Below are 23,582 nucleotides of genomic sequence, written 5' to 3' on the forward strand. Positions count from 1 at the left end.
AATACCTTTGTTTCCTTCTGGCACAATTGTTTTCTAAAATAGCCTTATCTTAACTGTAAATCTCTTTTTTTTTTAAAATACGATTTTATTTATTTATTTGAGAGAGACAGAGAGCACAATGCGGGTGAAGGGAACAGAGAGAAGGAGAAGCAGGCTCCTACTGAGCAGGGAGCCCAAAGCAGGGCTCTATCCCAGGACCCTGGGATCATGACCTGAGCCAAAGGTAGGCACTTAACCTGCTGAGCCACCCAGGTGCCCCTTCACTGTAAGTTTCTTGAAAAAATTTTCTGTCTATCCCCATTACCCTTCCAACTCTTGCAACACTTTCTACAGAGCTGTGTACATGGCAGGTATGTAGTAACAGCTTGTTGAGTTAAATGCAAGGACACTAATCCCAACAACACCCGAAATCTGGTTAATAAGCATCTTCTCTCATGGTAGTAGAGACATCTGGTTTAGGAATGATTAAAATATCAGGAAAACAGTTAAGTGCTGCTCAGAACGTAGGTAATAAACTTCCTCCCAAAATAAACAGTATGCTAAATGAAACCCAGTCCACAATTAAAATTTTTTATGTCTTAAAGTTTCTAAATTACTTGAAAGGCACATTCCCACTATAACTAAAGCCTTGAAGTAACTATTGCCATTAAAGGCTGGAACCAACATTATAACCTAGGTCTTTTGGCTCCTGTTCAGTGACCCTCCCACCATGTCTTTCTTTCTCTAATTATGATAACAATTCACATCTGAGGTATTTGGACAGCAGAAAGTCTATGGCTTCATCTGCTTATCATTTCTCCCACTCGGCCTTGCTCATCAAAGCATGTTCCATAGAACAGCCACATTGTCATCTCCCAGGAATGTTTTGGGAAATGAAAAATCTTTTTTTTTTAAATTTTTATTTATTTATGATAGTCACAGAGAGAGAGAGAGGCAGAGACACAGGCAGAGGGAGAAGCAGGCTCCATGCACCGGGAGCCTGATGTGGGATTCGATCCCGGGTCTCCAGGATCGAGCCCTGGGCCAAAGGCAGGCGCCAAACCGCTGCGCCACCCAGGGATCCCCGGGAAATGAAAAATCTTAAGCTATCCCAAAGTGCACTTCTTAGCAAGATACCTATGTTATTTGTATGTTCAATGAATTCCAGAAGAACAATTCTAGACAATAAGGAAACTGCATTTTTTGTTTGGACTCTTTGTATCTGAAGTGAGTAAATAATTTTGAGCAGCAAAGAACAGCTGAATACCTTAAGTCAATGCTGCTGGCAAGAGAAAAATACCAAAATTGAAATATGTAGTGAATTAAGTAGAATATAACAAGAATTGTTTATTAAATTATAATATTAAAGGGGAGAGTACAATTTAGCATTATTGAGACATTTAAGTACCTTATATTTATTAAATCGAGTTTGGCATAGTTCTTGAATTTTATAAAAACATGTTTTATATGCCACCACATAGAAATTTACAAACCTTGCCAAATAAAGTTTGAAGGAAAATTTACAAAGTTTCTTTCACTTAAATTTCATAATAATCATTTTCCAGTTAGGAAAAAAATCCTACATCCTCTACTGCAACAATTTCTGGTTTTCTATGAAATTTAGTGATCTGGTCCAACTATTTTGTAAAAGAGAGTAAATTGGCTTTTTTTTTTTTTTTTTAAAGGGATAGTACATTTCCAATTTTTTAAATTGACCCAGTACCTTCCCTCTTCTGAAAAGTTAGTTGGGAACCATTGAGTCTCTTATGGTGGCTTTACAGGTGTGATGTCAGGAAGTTCTAGGAAGTGCAGTGTTAAGGATTGAGATATCTGATTCATGTAAGTTTGCCTCTGCTCTCAAGAGACCTGAAGTGGGGTATTCAGATCCAGGAGCTCCAACAGAGGAGTAAAGTGCAGAGCCCCAGTGTAATTGCCCTTCTAACTCTCTTTCCTGGAGGATATTGAAATATTCTGTGTATTTTTAATGTCCCAAGTACTTCTCAGGTTTTTTTTTTTTTTCCCATATGAAGGACTATTTTATATCAGTTTCATGGGAATTTTGGCTTCATTCTGGGAGGATAAGGTAGCAAAGATAAGGTATCCTTCTATATATTAAAAATACACAGATATGTGTAGGCTAAATTAAACATTGGCTGATATCCAAAGGAGGGACAATTGTCTGATTTAGAAAAGATTGCTGTTTAGACCTTGACTCCTGAATGTATTAAGATATTGGTGGAAGAGGGAAGTATTTATTTTTGCTTTAGTGATTTATATCAATTTGACTAAAATCCTTAGTAAGAAAAGCCAATTAAAGTCTCACAAATCTTGAAAAAAATCAGTTCAGTCAGTGGACAAAGAACACTGCGTAAGAAGAGCCAGGTTCTAGTTCCGTTTTTATAACCGTCTGTATAATCCAGGACAGATCATTTAATATGTCTGGGCTCAGTTTTCTCATTTGCAAATTCCTTAAAAATCCTGGTTGTGGAAGGGAGACTACTTTACTAAATCTGGGAAATGATGAAAGCCAGACAGTATATAGGAAGATGTATTACTTCCTTCACTAGCAAACAAGTCAGGATGACTATATTCTGAAACCAAAAAGTGCCATGAAAACCTATAGAAAAAATGATCTGTTTCAATGAAAGGGGACTAACTGAGCAGAACTTTATGGAGGAACTATTTGATGTTTTTAAAATATGGATAGGATATCTAACAAAAAGAAAAGAAGCATTGTAAAAAACTTTATGGTGCACATAGAGCTAACAATTTTTTTAAAGACTTTATTTATGGGAGACACACACAGAGAGGCAGAGACACAGGCAGAAGGAGAAGCAGGCTCCCTGCAGGGAACCCAATGAGGGACTCGATCCCAGCACCCTGGGATCACGCCCTGGGCGAAAGGCAGACGCTCAACCACTGAGCCACCCAGGCATCCCTGGGCTGCCAAATTTTTATCACATCTGTAGGCACCAGCATAAACATCAACCACCATCACAAACATTATCCTTCTGTTAAAAAAAAAAAAAAAGGAAAGAAAGAAAAGAATGTCTAAACCTCTTCAACAAATGTCAGCAAACTTACACCAAGATATTTAGTTTTATTTTCTAAAGTCATATGTCAAAGAATTGGGAGAAAATTTAATAAATATTAATTCAAAATGATTCTACTTTGGGCAGCCCAGGTGTCTCAGTGGTTTGGTGCCGCCTTCGGCCCAGGGCCTGAACCTGGAGACCCGGGATCAAGACCCACGTTGGGCTCCCTGCATGGAGCCTGCTTCTCCCTCTGCCTGTGCCTCTGCCTCTCTGTGTGTGTCTCTCATGAATAAATAAATAAAAATCTTAAAAAAAAGATTCTACTTTACAATAAAACTAAAATCTATTTTGCTTATGTATTTTAGCAATTGGTCTTTTAAAATAAAAAGAAAAAATAAAGATAGGGACATCTGTGTGCATGTGTTCAAATACCAAACAGCATAAACATCAGTATTTCATTAAAAAGAATTACCAAATAGACTCAATAGCATCCAACATACCATATTAGCTTTCATAACTGCATATGGCTTTAATTACTCTCTTCTTGAAAAATTTTTGTTTCCATTTATTTTGTACTTGCAATTTCTTTCACCATCTCAAAGGATCTCTGCCATTTTTCCTCCAGTTAAGGCTATAGGGAGGGACCAACCTATCGGCAGGCTAGCAAGGATGGAAGGTCTAGACCATAAGTGGCAGGGCTATCTTTGGGCAGGTGGGCAAAACTAATATTTCAGCTGATCGCTGAATGGTCGTTGTTTGTGATTTGTGCAATTAAGTAATCAAAGCAGACTTACAGGCAGTTATGTAAACTTCCACAAAGAGGAAAAATTGCTAATCTGTTCATTGATATAGTGTAAAGAAATTAACCAAAAAAATTTTAGTGGAATGCGGTTAACACACACACTAACTAAAATTAAAATGTTGTAAGGTAATATTTACCCTTAATATAAGTGACATATTCTGAGATCTATTTTCTTCTGTTCTTTGCTTTTCATGAAAAATGTCATTTGCAGCCAGTGGTGTACTGGCACCACTCATATCCACTGACAAAAACAGGTTAAATTTTCAGGAATTCTGAAAGCCAGGTGATCTTACAATCATAACTTAAAACCAGCTAAATGTATTTAGCTAAATCAGCTAAATGTATATATACATTATATATATGTATATATATATATATATATATGAATCAGTTTCATGGAATAATGTAAAGGGCAATATATATACAATATATTTATATATTTGTATGTATATATATACATATATATTTGACATATATATATATTTGACAATTTTCTTGATATATATATATATATATATATGAAGAAAGAAAGAAAAATTGTCAAATTCTACAAATCAAAGCTTTCTCTTTCTTTGTTTTTCTTTCTTTCTTTTCAGGGCCAGGTGTTAAATACTTAGCAGCACACCACCAGTTGCAGACCACTAACTTCATTTCATGAGTTATTTATGGATCTTAGTTTACAGTTAAAAGGACACTGAATTAACAAATATATAGTTTCCAGTACCTAGAGCCCCCCCACACTATAAATATTAGTTTTCTTTTTAGCTTTCTCCTCCTACCACTCTAAGATTCAAAAATGTATGCATAAATATTAAGGCAAACAAACAAAACACAACTTTTTGGTATATATTTACATTTATTAAAAATCAGAATACAGGAGCACCCAGATGGCTTAGTCCTTTGGTGTCTGACTCTTGGTTTCAGCTCAGGTCATGATCTCAGAGTTGTGAGATCCAGACATGAGTGGGGCTCCACACTGAGCATGGAGTCGGCCTGGCACTCTCTCTTTCTCTCCCTCTAACCTAACCCCCACTTGCACATGTGTTCTCTCTCTTAAAATAAATAAATAAATAAATAAATAAATAAATAAATAAATAAATAAATCAGAACACCAATCCACAAAATGTGGATGAGTCTCAGGGAGGAAGGAAACACAGAGTAGAAGTCTCCTGCAAATAAATAGAAAACTGCCAGCGGCTGTGGTTAAGATGATATATGTGTGAAATCTGTGGTCTTTAATGTGTGGCTGCCCTTATTTTTTTTAAAGAAAACTTTAACCTCACCACAGTAAAATCTAGTAAAGCTTTAACTCTCTGGTAACCAATGATTGGTTTCTGACAGATTATGCAATTTTTAAATTATTTCTATATTCATTTATCTGTGATTATTAGTTGATGTTTTAAAATATATCTGGTCAGGTGCCAAGGAACAAAAAGCGAATAGAAATAGCACACAAAGTGCTGGTGCTGGTAGGAGGGGGCAGCAGTCATTAAGCTCAGCTTGTACCCTGATCCCTTCCAACTGGTATAAAAGTCCTGTGTGTTCTCTTCACACCATTCCAGACTTTTCCTCATCTTCTCTTTATCTTTCTTTCTTCTTTTTTATTATACCTAAAAGTAGTGGGTGTATCATGTATTCTGAATAAGAGGGATTTGGAGTTCAAAGAGAAAATTCCTATTTTTTCCTCAAGTCTTAGAAATGAAAAGCTTGCCATGGTAGCCAAAAGCAGACACACACACACACACACACACACACACACACACACACTTTAAGTGACTTTCTAAGTTCTAGGTTTTTTTCTTCAATTCATTCATACAGAAGTCTATTCGGTTTCTTTTTGAGTAAACAAATTAGTATTATGGAAATGTGAGCTGAAAATTTTACCTGGTAAAATGTACTTCAGTTCTCTTCAAAACCAGGGATAGAAGAAACAATATATTAAGGGATTACATGTGGAGTTAAAATAGACAAACCGTATCAAAGCATCAAACAAAACCACGGGAGTAGAGAAGTCCAGGAATGGATCCAATAAAATTGTGAAGAAACAGGGAAACCAACATAATAAGAAAACACTCATCACTATTCCTAAAGTTTTGGCCACTTTTTTGTCTTTCCTCATTTGATTATTTTGATTTTCTGGCAAGTTATTGATTGTACGAGCATGTTTTCTTGATACTGCAAAAATATTGCCATAAATCTCCACCATCACAGACCCAGGAGTGAAGAAACCTGCCATCAACAAGGTGGTTCCCCATAGCTTGTTGAACATCACTGGGCAGGAACTGGAACAAGCCACCAAGATATCATAGCCTTCTATACCATGGGCGTAGGCCTCTGAGAAGACCACCTAGAAAGCAAATGCTTGGGGGACGGACCAGCAGAGAAGTAGCAACCGCTTAGTGAGGGAAATCGTCATTTTTGTAGAATAACATAAAGGGTAACAGATAGCATAAAATCTATCAATGGCCACAGAGCAAAGATAAAAAAATGGATGGTATGCCAAGCATCAGGTCAAAACTGTAATGAATCTTGCAAAATGTAAACCCGAAATACCAGCAAGTCTCCACCGATCTGACAATACTATAGGGCATGATTGGTGAGTCCCAGGAGGAAACCAGTGACTACCATGGAGAGGATGAGGAAGGTGGTTGGTGTGTGAAGCATCCTGAAGTAGGAAATGGAAATGATTATGGCAAGATTGCCAAACACCATGATGAATATGGCTCCTGCCATAAATGAAAACATAACAGCTTGGACACCCAGTGGTTGTCCAAGATCCATTTTGATATCCTGGGCAAGATCCATTTCCATATGAAGAGCAATCCCATATTTCCTTCAGAAAAAGCAAGGACACATGAAACTTTGTCAGATATATAATATAGGGGGCACCTGGGTGGCTCAGCAGTTGAGCATCTGCCTTTGCCTCAGGGCGTGATCCCAGGGTCCTGGGATCGAGTCCCGTCTGCTTCTCCCTCTGCCTGTGTCTCTCATGCATAAATAAATAAAATCTTTTTAAAAAAGATACATAATGCAGTACATAATACATAAAATAGTCTATATTTTATATAAATTTTCATAGAAAAATATAGAAGACTCAAGGAAGAGATTTAATTTATGCTAAAATATTAGTTATGATCTTTCTCATTTATTTACCTTAAACTTTATTTTCAAGTTCATAGAATGTTAACCTGAGTTTAAATGGTCGTTATTCACTGTATACTTTCCTGGTTACAAATTATATCACTCACATTTAGCAAGCTCTTACCTTATGCCAGGGCCAGAAATTTTAAAAAAGAAGAAAAGTCCAGAAGACTGGAAGGGGAGGTGAAGGAGAAGAGAAGCAACCAATTAATTATCTAATTTATTGTAACTGATGTTCCTTATGTTCATAGAAAGACTGAATATGTATTAGAAAATACAGTCACTTCTTTCTCAAATAAGTCTGGAACAAATAATCAGATTTTATTTAATTGAAGTCTACTGCCTTGTGGGACCAGGAAATTATTTTCACTTGAAAATTGTTTCATTATGTGTTGTGTTCTTTTCATGGTGTCTTTTATTTTGAAAGGGGGAATCACTTAAGGATGTATAATGATTGGAGACATTCGTCTTCAGCCAGGTGTGGAGCTTTGACTAGCATCTCACTAACCAGAGCACCTGAATCAGACACAGGTAGACGCCAAAGGTGGGCCACCCTTGCTTCTGTGTGAGGGGCAAGCACACCTCTGTGGTACTTCTCAGAGCTCTGGTCAGTACAGAACGGGCAAAAATGAAAGCCTGATGTTTTAGTATGGGGGTCACATAGAGAGCTAGCAGCAGACACTAAGTGAGCTTTAGGATGACAGGCTGTCTCCACTCCCTCCCCTTGTTGGCTCAGTATCTTCATTCTGCATACAGAAATTTGCAAAATACCATTTACATGTATATTTCTTAAATTTAAATTCAATTTGCCAACATGTAGTATATTAGTTTCAGATGTAGTGCTCAACAATTTATCAGTTGTGTATCACATCACATCACATGCTCAGTGCTCATCACATCATGTGCCCTTCTTAATGCCCGTCACCCAGTTACCCCATTCTCCCACCCACCTCCCCTCTAACAACCCTGTTTGTTTCCTATAGTTAAGAATCTCTCATGGATTTTCTCCCTCTCTGATGACTTCCCAGTCAGTTTTCTCTCCCTTTCCCTGTGATCCTCTGCCCTGTTTCTTATATTCTCTGTATGAGTGGAACCATATGACGATTGTCCTTCTCTGATTGGCTTACTTCACTCAGCATGATACCCTCCAGTTCCATCCACATCGAAGCAAATGGTGGGCATTCGTCCTTTCTGATGGCTGAGGAATATTCCATTGTATATGTAGACCACATCTTCTTTATCCATTCATCTTTCAGTGGACACTGAGGCTCCTTCCACAGTTTGGCTATTGTGGACATTGCTGCTATAAACATTGGGGTGCAGGTGTCCCGGCATTTCACTGCATTTGTATCTTTGGATTAAATACCCAGCAGTGCAATTGCTGGGTCGTAGGGCAGGTCTATTTTTAACTCTTTGAGGAACCTCCACACAGTTTTCCAGAGTGGCTGCACCAGTTCACATTCCCACCAACAGTGCAAGATGCTTCCCCTTTCTCCTCATCCTCTCCAACATTTGTCGTTTCCCGTCTTGTTAATTTTCCCCATTCTCACTGGTGTGAGGTGGTATCTCATTGTGGTTTTGATTTGTATTTCTATGATGACAAGTAATGTGGAACCTTTTTTCATGTGTCTGCTGGCCATTTTTATGTCTTCTTTAGAGAAATGTCTATTCATTTCTTCTGCCCGTTTCTTGACTGGATTATTTGTTTTTGGAGTGGTAGATTTTGATAAGTTCTTTTGGAAGGCAACATGCTCATGAATTAGGATAACTTTCCTTTTTAAAGTACATTGGAGAAAAAAGCACTATCTACTACAAAGCATAACATTTAATACTGTAGAGAGTCTTTGGCCATTAAAGATTTCACAAATATCAGACATGACCAGTTACTAATAGACCAAGTGATAGATCCTCAGCACCCATGAGCACCATCACGCATTGAGCAATAACTATTTACTGAGTGCCCACAACACACAAGACATAGTGAAAGAACAAGAAAGCATGAACTAGTCCCTGGCTGCAGAGATTCTACAAATCAGCCGATAAGGCAAAACACACCAACACTTAAAACCTAAATGATTCTGCACCACAGATAAAAAACAACTAGGTCTAGGCAAAATATGTAAAACAAAATATGGACAAGAGAATTTCAGGCTGAGGTAGACAAGAATGATCTGGTGGGGGCAAGACTTTCCATCTGGTTCTCAATAGATGAGTGAAATTTAAACAGAAGAGAGAAAGCTGGTTCCAAGCAGAAGAAAAGCTGAAGAAAAAGCATGAGGTTGTTCAGAAACCTTCGTTCTCAGGGTCTCTGAAACAGAGAAAATAAAGGTTGAGGAGAGAATAGAATGGGAGGAGAGAGGGTTTCTAGTTTCATTGTTGCCCCCTAAACCAGTGGTCTTAGCCAGTAGTCAAGGAGTTTCCCATTTTGTTCTTACATTTAAGTAATGATTTAAAAAAAGAAAAATGATTTTAAAAAATACATAAAACAATTAAGAGAGCTGCAGGATGATGAATGCAGATTTGAAATTTAAAACTTTCTTCAACTGATTCTTTTTTTATTGAAGAATAATTGACATACAAGATTGTATTCATTTCAGGTGTACAAAGTACTGATTTGGTATTTATAAACATCACAAAATGATCCTAACACAAGTCTAGTTATCATCTGTCGTCATGCAAAGTTGTTACAATACTGTTGACTATATTTCCTATGCTGTACATTACATCCCCATGTCTTACTTATTTTTTAACTGGGACATGTACCTCTTAATTCCATTTACTTATTTTGTCCATCCCCACCCTTGTCCCTTCTGATAACCATCAGTTTGTTCTCTGTATCTATGAGTCTGTTTCTGTTTTGTTCATATGTTCATTTGTTTTGGTTTTTATGTTTCACATATAAATGAAATCATTTGGTATTTGTCTTTCTCTGTCTGACTTATTTCACTTAGCATAATACCATCAAGGTCTATCCATGTTTGCAAATGGCAAAGATTCATTTTTTTATGAATGAATAATATTTCAATGTAAATATATATACCACATCTCTTTTACCCATTAATCTAATGCTGCAGTAAACATAAGAGTGCATATGTCTTTATGATTTTTTTTTTTGTTTTCTTCGAATAAATAGAAGTGTAATTACTGGATCACATGGTCGTTTTTTGAGGAATTTCCATATGTTTTCTATAGTGGCTACACCAATTTACATTCCTACCAACAGTGCACAAGGACTCCCTTTTTTCCACATCCTTCCAACACTTGTAATTTCTTATGTTTTTGATAATAGCCATTCTGACAAGTGTGAGATGGTATCTCATTGTGGCTTTGATTCATATTTCCATGGTGGTTAATTATGTTGAGAGCATCTTTTCATGTGCCTATCGGCTATCTGTACATCTTCTTTGGAGAAAAATAAAAATATCTATTCAAGTCCTCTGTCCATTTTTTAATTGGATTGGGGTTTTTTCTTTTTCTTTTTTCTTTTATTTCTTTTCTCTTTTTCTTCTTCTGCTTCTTCTGCTTCTCCTCCTTCTTCTTTTTGATTTTGAATTATGAGTTGGGTTTTGGCCCTCCAACTGATATTTTTGGATGCTAATTCTCCAACTAATTTTAACTGTTGAATCCAAGGCAGTTCTATCCTACTTATCCTTCCTGCTCTGGCGTCTTATCCCCCCTGTGGAGAAATAATAGCCTAACTATTTTATGGGACACATTTTAGCAATGGAATTAAAGATAGAGAAGGAGGAACATGGCTGTTTACAACCATATAGGGATGCTACCAAACTGCATTTGGGATCTCTGCCAGCTAATCCCCCAACTCCTGTTTACAGAAATGACAGATTTATTCCTGAAAGATAGATTTAGCAAACATTTTCACCTAAAAATTTCTAAAGTAAGTACCACTAATTCTCAAGTTACATTCTTTTTAAGCAATTACTATAGGGGTTTCTAATATGCATATAACATTCATGTGCTCCTCCTACATCCTCATAGGAAAAAAAGGAAGATGAAAAAAACTGAAGGTGAGGAATTTCATTCCCTTTCTTGTACCAAGGTTTTTTGTTTTGTGTGTGTGTGTGTGTGTGTGTGTGTGTGTGTTTAAGCTAATTACCATTCTTTTTTTTTTTTTTTTTTTATACATAGGATTTTATTTTGCACTGCTGTAACAATTTCATTATAGACCAAGGGAGAGAGAGAGAGAGAAAAAAAAGGATAAAACCATCACACTGAGTAAATTACTAAAGCTTTTCTACTTTTGACAGGATTTTCCATCTGGTAGATTTATTGTCATATCCCCTTCAAAACAGACAAGATGCTTACCATATTTTAAAGATTATAGGTTGCCACTGAAAGAAAAATTTTACACAGTCACTGTACATCAAGGTTGAAAAACTGTCCTGCATGAAAAATATACTTAGAAATCATGTGAATAAAAGCAAAAGAAAACATTATTGTGTTTAAGGAAAGATTAAAGTCCTCATAATGTGCCATCTAAATGTGGACATTCATTCTTCTTGGAGTCGCTTAGGTGTAGGGAGTTCTTGCTTCTGCCCATTTCACTCATTATACTGTGTTTCTACCCAACAGTATTCATTAAGGCAAACAAATCCTTTTCTGAGGAGGTCTTAAAGAAACTGTGGACATATAGCAAACTTTTGGCATTAAAACAGGTTAACACATACATAGCCTTTAGTAATGTACATTAAGCATATTTTCTTGGACTAGTGACAAGAAAAGATGAACATGCTTGTTAACAATGTCAAAAAGTTTAAAATTCAGTGTCCAAGCAATTCCTAACAATGCTTCTGTAGCTTTAAGCTCTAAACAGTATAGAATTTATGCAAATGCATTAAAGAATTCAAGCTTGGCAAATTACACCCAAGCAGGTTAAACTGTATATACAGAAAGTAAATGATAAATACAGAATTAAAAGAGTCCTTCTGGTTTTCCTTATAGCCTTGAAAACTGACAAACTTTTTGAGGACAGTTCTAGAATATTAAACATTAGGTCCACAGGTGTCGGGAAACCTAACCACACAAACTGATTTAAAATACTCAAGATGACTTTGTAGTGTTTAATACAGTTCAGTTCGTAGGTAAGGGCACAAGACAACATTCAACAAAAATAATCACATCAATTGACCTAGAAATCAAATGCAAATAGATATGAATACAATCTCCAAAATCTGTCTTTTTTAAGTGAACATTAACCATTTATTCAAAGTTATACAAGAATTTCGAAGGATTAGAGTCTCCTGTGACATAAAGCCATTTCAAATAGTTTCATGTCTCAGCTGAGCAGGAGAGTGAAAGAGGAAGTGAGGAGCCACATTTGGGCAGTGAGACGGTAAAAACGGACTCAACAGCAGCCTCCCCCGGCCTGCTGTCCTCCCTGATTGCCCGCGTGTGTGGCATTAGTAGCAGCGTGCTGAGGGCCAATTTTAATGCCGTTTGCCTCATTATTAATGTCAAAGACTCCTTCTTGGATTTTCTCATAAATTTCTTTTGCTGTATTAATAAATGCCTCTTCTACATTGGAAGCAGTCTTAGCAGAAGTTTCCATGAAGATAAGTCCATGTTCTCGTGCAAAAGCTTCACCTTCTTCTTTTTTTACTTCTCTTCTAGATTCTAAATCACTTTTATTTCCAATAAGCATAATGACCATGTTGGAATTGGAACGCTGGCGGGCATCTTCTAACCAGGTTGTCAAGTGGTTGAATGTATCTCTCCTTGTAATATCATACACTAGTAAAGCCCCTGCTGCACCTCTGTAATATGACCTTGTGATGGAACGAAAGGACTCTTGCCCTGCCGTATCCCATATCTGAAGTTTTATCTGTTTCCCATCAATAGTTATCATTCGAGCACCAAACTCTACACCGATAGTCAGGTCATGCACTGGCTGAAACCTCTTGTCTGTGAACTGTAGCAATAAGCATGATTTACCAACACCTGTGTCGCCGATGATGATGTACCTGAAGAGATAGGCGTACGCCACGGCCACGGCCGCTCGGTGCCAGGGCACACGGCTCCTCCTCCTGCTACTGCTCCTCCTCCTCCTCCTCCGCGCCCCTCACCCCGGCGCCACTCGGCCTCGAAACGCCAGGCCCCGCCCGCCGCAGCCGTGGCCGTCAGCCGCAGACACTTAAGGGCCGAGAGGAAGCAGGACAAACTGACACCCGCACAGCCGGTGGAGACAGCTCCCGACCGAGCTCAGTCGAACAATCGCTAATTACCATTCTTGTTAGCCACCTGTTTACCAGTTAAGCATCAGCATGGAAGAAAATACTGGGAGAAAATGTAGTAGCCAACCGTGAACAACACAAGTTCAAACTGCACGGGTTTACTTATATGTGGATGTTTTTCAATAATCAGTACTCTATTGTAAATGTAGTCTCTCCTCCTAATGATGTTCTTCATAGCATTTTCTTTCTTCTAGCTTACTTTGTTGTGAGAATACAGTACATATAACATATAAAACATGTGTTAATCAACTCTTCATGTTCCTGGTAAGGCTTCCAGTCAATTGCAGGCTACTAGTAGTTAAGTTTGGGGGAACCAGAAGTGTATTTTCAACTTTGTGGGTGGGAGGGTTGGTGCCCCTAACTCCCAAGTTGTTCAAGAGTCCACTGTACTATAAAATAGAAAGGAAGTTTCTAATAACCTTCAGTATACTCATCAAAAAGCATAGGAAAGCCAAAGAAAACCTTGTAGATTTATATTTAAGTCACTTTACTTTTTTTTTCTTTTAAGACAGGAAAGGAGGGGGGTGGGTCAGAGGGGAAGGGAGAGAGAATCTCAAGCAGGCTCCGTGCAGAGTAGAATGCTGACAGTGGGTTAGCAGGGCTCTATCTCACAATTCTGAGATCATGACCTGAGTTGAAATCAGGAGTCAGATGCTTAACCAACTGAGCCACCTGGACACCCCTTAAGTCACTTTACTTCTTAGAAAGTAAAGCTGGGACGCCTGGGTGGCTCAGTGGTTGGACTCCTATCTTCAGCTCAGATTGTGGTTCCAGGATCCAGGATTGAGTCCCAAATAGGGCTCCCTATGAGGAGCCTGCTTCTACCTCTGCCTGTGTCTCTGCCTGTCTCTCCGTGTCTCTCATGAATAATCAAATATTTTTAAAAAAGGAAGTAAAGCTAAAAGAAACAAATAATTTCATTTTAATGAAAATGGCACACACATAGTATTCTCATGCTAAAGACAACTCTGTGACAATATATTTTAAGATTTAATTGCAAATTTTGTGATCATGGTTTACTGACTTTGATATTATGATCATCCTACTGCCCATTTTTGGAAAGTCATACTCAATCCTTCTAAGCTTCAAATCATAGGACATGAGCTGACCTCCCTTTTGTCTAGAATTCAGGAACCTTAATTAGCAAATCAACTCTAAGAACTCTAAGAAAGTTCTTTGAAACACATAGCATGATGCATACATTAGTATATGTCTTCCTCATACCCTCACCATAGAGCAGGGAGGGGTACAGCAGATGACTATTTGGTGACTTCATCAAACAAAACTTTGAAGTAACTTCCCTCTGAGAATCATTGTCTTCTATGGTGTATTTGGCATGTTTCTTGAATGTGACATCCATCATCAATTTAAACCCTTTGATGGCCGTATCTTTCATATCTTTCACAGTCATTGTCTGTGGATGTTAAATGCATAAAATACTTTCAAGGTTATATTCTTCAAGTGTCAATATAAGCATACATAGATACATGAATGGCAAGAAAATTAAAGTCTAGTCTTTTCTCCATTATTGTTCTATCTATAAGAAGCACAAAATTAGACTCAGAACATAACAAATTGCTTGCCTGTTCATGAATAATAAATAAATACCATATCTAAAGTGTATTCTATTAAATTGCTAAAAATAAAAGTATTTTCTACATTCCCTGGGAAAGTAATTAAATTGCAGGACCATGACCACAATAATAAGGAATTTTCTGATTTTTCTAATGCAATCTCATTTCTCTTTATCTTTTTAAATTTGGTAAGTGCTGCCATAGTAAATATTTCTTTGCTTTAGCAACCACTTTTTAAACTTTTAACAGATTTTTACAAAGTCCTTCTTCCTATTAATCATTCTTTTGACCTTTCTGGAATTATTCTACCTTAACTCAAGCTATTGATTTCTTTCAGTTTTTCAGCTCCTATCAAATATTCCATGTCAATGAATCATAGCATATTAAATAACACACATGAACAGCCTTAGCTCTGTATCAGGGATATACAAAGAACACTACCAAGATGACTTTCTTCTCATCTTTCTTCCTTCCTTGTTGGGATGAACACCACATTCAAGAATACATTTGACTAAAAAATAACGGTTCCTAAGCAAGTAAAGGAATAAGATTGCATGTAAAATCCTAGGTCTCCATCAACTCTCTCTACACTAATTAGGTGAACACCAGTGATAATGTACTCAGTCACTTGTGAAGAGGTAACCCTTTCCAGGATTCCATATCTTCTTCCCAAGAAACCTGTTGCACTGCCAAAAGGAAACGTATTATCCTGTTCACATAACAGAAAGACTCTGCCTTTTATTACAAATTCATATTAAATCCAGCACCTACCATCTTTCATGTTCCTCCATTCTCTTTGTACATGACAAAAATGCAGAAAAGAAGAATCAAGTAACAAGTAATGCTATCACATAATTAGAGTGACAATTTAATTCTTAACAAAACCTCAAGAGAGAGAAAAGACAGGTCTGTCCTTAATCCCTTCTCCACAAACCTGTTGTACTGCAGAAGATGCCATTGTTATTTCAATTCCTTCTGGAAGGAACTTCACTGCCTTTTTTCTTTTATATGCAACTAGAAGATCTGAACTATGTGAATTGTGCTTTTCAGAATTTATCAATTAGTCTCGAGGGAACTGGGACTGAAAATTTTAAGGGGGAAAGAAAGTAAAAACAAACCCTCGCTGTTCTAAAGTTGAACAGCTTAATAAACCTAAAGCATTCCCCCATCCTCTCAGGAATTTCTGCTTACCTAAATTGTTGTCACCTGACCTGAGGTCTCTAAGTCTGCCATTACATAATGGCTGTAAAAGCAAATCTGAACTGTTGCATTACAGGTGGCCTTAAGGGACCTGATCCCAACCACACAGGGATGGGATCAGTGGTTCCAGTAGAAAAATGCATATGTGTCCTCCATCTCTTTAGGAAAATCTGAGAATGTGGGGATCCCTGGATGGCTCAGTGGTTTGGTGCCTGCTTTCAGCCCGGGGCGTGATCCTGGAGTCCTGGGATCGAGACCCACATCAGGCTCCCTGCGTGGAGCCTGCTTCTTCCTCTGCCTGTGTCTCTGCCTCTCTCTCTCTCTCTCTCTCTGTCTGTCTCTCATGAATAAATAAATAAAATCTTAAAAAAAATTTTTTTAAAAAGGAAAATCTGAGAATGTCACAGTCCACATTTGTTTCATATCCCAGTCACTGAGAAGCTGTACTATCCATTGTTTTTCTTTTTCTTTCTTTTTTTTTTTTTGCCCCCACATAAATGTGACTAAAGAATAAATATCATCAACTCTCTGAGATCTGGAAGAATGGAGCAAGTTGCTGAATTCTCTTATTACTTAGAAAAAAAATTTTTTTGGATTTTCTTCGCAATTAATAATACTATCTATAAAAAATTACGGCTTTGTTTCCTCCTTTCCAAGGCTTTTGGTTTCTTATTCTTAATATATAGTGCTAAGACCTCTAGAACAATGTTGATTAAGGCACAATTACGAAATGATGAAGTTGCTTTTAGAACAAAACTCATACGTCTTATGACACTCAGAAAGTCTTTTAGAGATAATATGATTCAAAACCTTCTGGAAACTCCTTTCCACTAGTCTTAGATTCAGACACAAAAAGCTAGCCATTTTAGGGTAGTTCATGTTCCTTTCTAGGAAATAAATACCACAGCTTATTACCCAGCCAAATCACTTCGGCTTAAAGTGTTTCTTACTGTTTCTGAAAATCCAACTCACATTAAAGATTTTTTAAAAGTGTATAGTAGCCTTTCACAGAGATCCCTGGGTGGCTCAGTGGTTTGGCACCTGCCTTGGGCCCGGGGTGTGATCCTGGAGTCCCAGGATCGAGTCGCGCGTTGGGCTCCTTGCGTGGAGTCTGCTTCTCTCTCTGCCTGTGTCTCTGCCTCTCTCTCTCTCTTTCTCTCTCTCTCTCTGTGTCTCTCATGAATAAATTATAGAATAAAATCTTTGGAAAAAAAAGTGTATATTAGCTATTTTAATCTGCAAAAAAGAGAAGTACTTTTACTTTAGTCTGATAACGACTGCTCTGAATTAAAAAAATACTTACCGTGGCAACTTTCCTTGTCACTCAAATGCTTTGTACTGAGATTTTCAGTTTACACTGCATGACTGTACTCTGTTTCCATTTTATTTTTATCCTTATCCTTTCCCACCCCAAACACATACTAACAAAGTAGATTTTAAACAAAGAATTTTTATACTATGAAAAAGAAAAGAATTAAGGAAAGGAAGGAAGGGAGGGAAGGGGGGAGAAAAGAAATGAGAGAGGCATGAAAGGAGAAAGACATGTGTGATATGATCATGCTCAAAACTCTCCAATGGCTTCCCTTCTTGAAATAACATTCAAAGCTCCAATTTTGGCTTAAAAGTTCAGCTATTCTGGCTATCTATTTGAACTTATCTTCTACAACTCCCCTTCTTAAAAGAAAGCATCAGATTCAATAGAAAATAATCCAGCTGTTTTAAAGAGATGCATCTAAAACATAGGGATGGTTACAGACATTTTGAAAATGAAAAAAGAGAAAAATATTCCAAAAAATATATATCAGAAGAAAGCTTGTGTAGTCATGTTAATATCAGATAATATGTAAAGGCAAAAGGTATTACTAGTGAAAAGGATACATAACAAAAAGAATTCCATTTGCCAAGATGATGAAATGTATCTAAATTTAATCACAGTCTATGAATCTATAAAGGAAAAAACTGACCAAACTACAAGGAAAAATAGAAAAAATCCACAATCCTTGTGGGAGATTTTAACATATATCTATCAATAATTGAAGGAATAAGTACAAAACATCAGTAAGATTTTAAATAAGCTAGACCTAGTGAAAATAATAGAACACAACAAAACAACTGCAGAACAGTCTTCTCAGATATTCGTAAAACATTTACAAAAACTGATAAAATATTGGGATATAAAGTAAAATCTCAACTAATTTCAAGGGACTGATATTATATGTATCAGGTTGTCTAAGTGCAGAGCAATTAAGTAAGAAATAAATAAAAAGATAACTAAAAAATACCCCCTTGGGATATTAAAAATATACTTCTAAATCACTTACTACCTAAAAAGAGAATCAAAGAGTAAGACTGGGACTTATTTTGAACCAAGCAATGATAAAATATATTAAGGCTTGAAAGAATCATCTAAAAATAAAACTGAAAAAGAAATTTGTCCCTTAATTGCTTATATTAGAAAAGAAGAAAGACTGAAAATTAGCTAAATAAACATTCAAATTAAGAAGTTAGAAAAGACCAATGGAATACCCAAAGAAAAGGAAGGAAAAAATAATAAAATAAGAGCAGTACTTGATACAGGAAACCAACATACAAAAGAAAGTCTAAGTAAAGTCTAGATATTTTTGAGAAAGAAAATAATATTAGAAATTAAAAACACTTATGGCTATGTGTAACTACATATTCAGCAAATATTAAAAAGGTAATAGGATACTATCAACAATTTTATACCAGGGGCACCTGGATGGCTCAGTCTGTTAAGCAGCTACCTCCAGCTCAGGTCATGATCCCAGGGTTCTGGGATCCAGTCCCATTGCAGGGTCCCCACTGAGGGGCAAGTCTGCTTCTCTCTTCTTCTGCCCCTCTCTCCCCTACCCCCGACTCCTGCTTGTGCTCTCTCTCTCTCTTTCAAATAAATACTATCTTAAAAAAAAAAAAAAAAAACAACTTTATACCAAAAAAATGGAAAACCCTAGAAATACCTAGAAAAATATATTTCATAGAAACTGACTCAAGGAGAAATGGGAGATAGTCTGTTGGACAGTGTGTGTTTCCATACTATAAATTTGCTCATATCCAGTTGATCCATAGCAAGATGATGTCAGTTGATGTCCTTGTAATTCAGAACTATATGTTGATTCTCATGTGATCTTTCCCAACACATTAATGTTTTGAAGTAATTATGACAAGCTTCCTCACAACTGAAAAAAGAACCCTAGCGAGATATATATAGGTCTTAGGGATCTTCCTGAAGCATAAGTAGTATAGCTGCTTTGGTGGTTTTGAAGAGTGGCTTTCCTTGCAGCAGCCTGAATCTTTCTGGGGAAGCTGAGAGTATATGTAAAAAGGTAACAGAGGGTGCAGCCCTGGTGGCTCAGCGGTTTAGCGCCATCCTCAGCCCAGGGCCTGATCCTGGAGACCTGGGATTGAGTCCCACGTCAGGCTCCCTGCATGGAGCCTGCTTCTCCCTCTGCCTGTGTCTCTACCTCTCTCTCTCTGTCTCTCATGAATAAATAAATAAAATCTTAAAGAAAAAAAGGTGACAGAGGTATTTCCTCCAATGTTAACTTTTTTTATTGATAATTAATGGCATGCCTGAGGTTATATTTTTAATTTAGATTTTGTTATTAAACTGATCTCTATTGGAAGCAAATGTATTAATGAATCCAGAAGCAAAGGCACAAGCAGAAGACCCATCAAAGAAATTCACTGTGAAACTGAGTACAAATTCCAGGGGAAATTTACTGTATTAATGCTTTTGTTAAAAGTATTATTGCTTTTGTTAGGGCCCCAGTTACAGTGCTACATGGGGCTTGGGTGGTCTGCCAGTAATCCTATTACCCCATTAGCTCTATTATTCATTCATAGAGCACAATTTTAATAGCATTGGTTTCTCTGGTACCCACATATTACATTAGAGTAGAAACACCTGTGACTAGTCTAGGACCATTAAAATAAATAGTTTGAAATGTTCTCATAAGGAAAATTTCATGTACAGATCGTTTTAATAGCAAAACCTACTGAACATTCCAGAACCAAATGCCTGTCTTACACAAACCATCTAGGACACAGAAAATGGTCAGTCAGCTGATTTTATGAGGTTAGAATAAACATATGAGGTTACCAAATCCACACAAGGATATATAGGATAGAAAAATTAAAGTTTATTCTTACCCCAAAACAGAAATGTAATAGACTACTGATTTTCTTATTTATTTTTTTTTTTTTTAAAGATTTTATTTATTTATTCACAGATCAGGGTGGCACAGCGGTTTGGCGCCTGCCTTTGGCCCAGGGCGCGATCCTGGAGACCCGGGATGGAATCCCACACCGGGCTCCCGGTGCATGGAGCCTGCTTCTCCCTCTGCCTGTGTCTCTGCCTCTCTCTCTCTCTGTGTGACTATCATAAATAAAATTTAAAAAAAAATTTAAAGAAAAGATAAATTATGTGTACATTTTAATCCAGGTATGTAACCATGGTTTGACATTTTGACTTAGGACATGACTTGCAGTCATTCACAAGAATGTCAGAATAAGAGCAGAGATAATCATTCAATTATCTCACTTGACACATGGTAAAAATCAGATCTATTTATGACTTTAAAAAATAACTTACAGCAAACTATGGGGAAAAATTATTTCTGTAAACCCAATTAAGAGTATCTCTGCAAAAATGAAAACTTTACAACAGAAATCTTACTTAATGAGGAAACATTATTCTCTTAAGAATGAGGAGAACACTCTGAAGCCCTCTAAAACCACTTAATTTCCTCCTTTTGCTGAAGGCTTTTGCCAGTGCTGAAAATCAGAAGAAAAATGTATAAGGATTGGTAATGGGGGAAAAAATGTTATTATTGACAACTGATACAAATATCTATGTAAAATATTCAAAACATATGTTTACATTTTCAGAATTAGTGAGATTAATAAGGTTGCTACTAAAAATCAGTGTACAGAAATATATTGCTTTTCTAACGAAAAAGGATTAGGAAATCATACCTTTTAAAAGTTTATCTTTACAACATAATCAAAAAATACATAAAGGACCTTAAAAAAGAGTTGTGAAAGTTCTTTGTGGATAAGGTTTAAAGTTTTATTTAAAGGAGGGGGCGGGGCAAGACGGCGGAGGAGTAGGGTCCTCAACCCACCCGGCCCCATCAACTTACCTAGAAAACTTTCAAAACATCCTGAAAACCTATGAATGAGACCTGAGATTTAAAGAGAGGACAGCCGGAAGCCACAGAGAGAAGGGTTTTCGCTTCTAACAAGGTAGGAAGGCAGAAAAAATAATATAAAAAAGAATCCAGTGGGGGAGGGGCCCGCAAGGAGCCGCGCTAAGGGGGCGGCGGGAGCCTCCAGCACAGGAAAGCCCAACTCCGAGAAGCAAAACTGAAAAAATCCCCACCGGATTCTTCCCGGACAGAAAGGCGCTCAGCAGGGAACCCGGGCAGAACCGCGGGAGGGGCAGTGGGGCCTCCAGTCTCCCGGGGTCACTAATAGATGAGGGGCCCCGGGGCAGACGCGCCCCACCGCGGGGCCGAGCGCGGTAAGGGGCTGGAGCGCCCCGCGGGGCCTCGGGGAGAAGCCGGGGGTCGGGCGGGCTCCACGCAGAGGGGGCTGCACCTGCTGCCTTCGGGAGCCCCGCCCGGGAGCGCGATTCCAGCAGCACAGGCCCCGGATCCCAGGGTGCCGGGGGACACAGCCCAGGATCCCGAGTTCCCCCGGGACAGGCGGAGGCGGGGAGGGCACAGGACAGCGAGGATGCTCCTGCCACCGGGGCTCCCAAGCTGTGCAGATCAGGGCCCCCCAACGCCCGGGAGCATCCAGGCCAGTGTGGACTGGGAGACTGCGGTAGTTACTGGGGGACCTGATCCAGAGCTGGAGAGCTGGCCCCCGGCAGTGTTGTTGTTCCTCCTGGTGTCACCCGAGCCTGGGAGAGGAGGGGCCTCCAGGGACCGGAGGCATCAAGGGGTAAACAGCTCCCACTGAGTCCGGCACCTGGCAGGGGGCGGGGCAGCTCCCCCAGGTGCATACACCTGAGAGTCAGCACAGCAGCCCCTGCTTCAGAAGACCAGCTGGAAGGACAGGGGAACAGCAAGTTCTGGACCAAGCAGCACTGGAAAGCTCCAGGGATTCACAGTATATAGAACCAGAGGGTACCAATCCTATTTTTTTTCTTCCTTTTTCCATTATGACCTTTTTTTAAAAAAAGATATTTTATTTATTTATTCATGACAGACAGAGAGAGAGAGGCAGAGAGACCGGTAGAGGGAGAAGCAGGCTTCATGCAGGGAGCCCGATGTGGGACTCGATCCCGGGTCTCCAAGATCACACCCTGAGCTGAAGGCGGCGCTAAACCACTATGCCACTGGGCCTGTGCCCATTATGACTCGTTTTTATATCAGACTGTAAATTTCCAATTTTTTTCCTCTCTTCCCACCTTAACTACAGTATTTTACCACCTCTTCATTTTTAAGATTCTTCATTTTTGACTTTCATATTTCTACAATTAGAGGTCCTAGATATATTTTCCACTTCTAGATTCTCTTCAACATACTCAGCTTAATTTGGGGAGATATACAAGATATGTGGTTTTTTGTTTTGTTTTGTTTCAGTTTGGGTTTTTTTTTTTTTTTTTTTTTGTCTTTTTTGTTTTCTCTGCCTCATTTTGTTCTACAATGGTGGAAGTTAATACCTTCTAAAACATGACCAGCATGCACCCAGAACCAAGTGGTATACTGTGCCAGTTCATTATGTGAGATTCCTCATTCCCATTCTGCCTCCCTCTTTTATCTCAAATGTTTTGGTGGTCAATGGTGGGGCCTTCTACAAGTATTTCTGGTTTATATAAATTTGGGACTGAGCATTATTTCTGACATACAGAACTTAATATACTCAGAACCAAGAGGATTACCCTCCAGGAACCCTCAGGTACACTACATTCTCCCTCCACTACAACTTTGTCACCACCACCATCTCCCAGTCCCCTCCCCCTTTTATTCTTTTTTTTTTTTCCTCTTTTAAATTTTTTCTCTTCTTCTTTGGGATTCTTGGCCTTTTATTTTTTACTACTTTAATTTAAAATTTGTTTTTCACTTTAGTGGTTCTTTTGTTTTATTTCATTCTGATCTTTGTTTTCAATTTCAGGTCTCTGACTTCGGCAGAATCATCTAGGGTGAAATTTACTTAGCTTGTGGTAGACATTCTTGACTCAGCCCACTCATACAGCCACTCTGCACTCAGCAAAATACAAGAAGGAAGAACACGCCACAAAAGAAAGAATCAGAAACAGTACTCTCTGACACAGAGTTACAGAATTTGGATTACAATTTGATGTCAGAAAGCCAATTCAGAAGCACAATTATAGGGATACTGGTGGTTCTGGAAAAAAACATGAAGGAATCAAGAGACTTTAAGACTGCAGAATTTAGATCTAATCGGGCTGAAATTAAAAATCAATTAAATGAGATACAATCCAAACTGGAGGTCTTAACGATGAGGGTTAATGAGGTAGAAGAAACAGTGAGCGACATAGAAGACAAGTTGTTGGCAAGGAAGAAAGCTGAGGAAAAAAAGAGAAAAATAGTTAAAAGACCATGAAGAAAGG

At 38.0% G+C, this 23,582-nt stretch overlaps 2 pseudogenes; both read right to left on the bottom strand.

Annotated features, from left to right (window-relative positions):
* Window positions 1-5,638: 5,638 nt before the first annotated feature.
* On the bottom strand, window positions 5,639-6,666 carry LOC140614025 (trace amine-associated receptor 2-like; annotated as a pseudogene).
* A 4,539-nt stretch (window positions 6,667-11,205) lies between these two features.
* Window positions 11,206-13,182, bottom strand: LOC140632140 (ras-related protein Rab-2A pseudogene; annotated as a pseudogene).
* Between the last annotated feature and the right edge of the window lie 10,400 nt (window positions 13,183-23,582).

This window comes from Canis lupus, chromosome 1 (assembly GCF_048164855.1).
Source record: "Canis lupus baileyi chromosome 1, mCanLup2.hap1, whole genome shotgun sequence".
In the NCBI taxonomy this organism is placed as follows: Eukaryota; Metazoa; Chordata; class Mammalia; order Carnivora; family Canidae; genus Canis; species Canis lupus.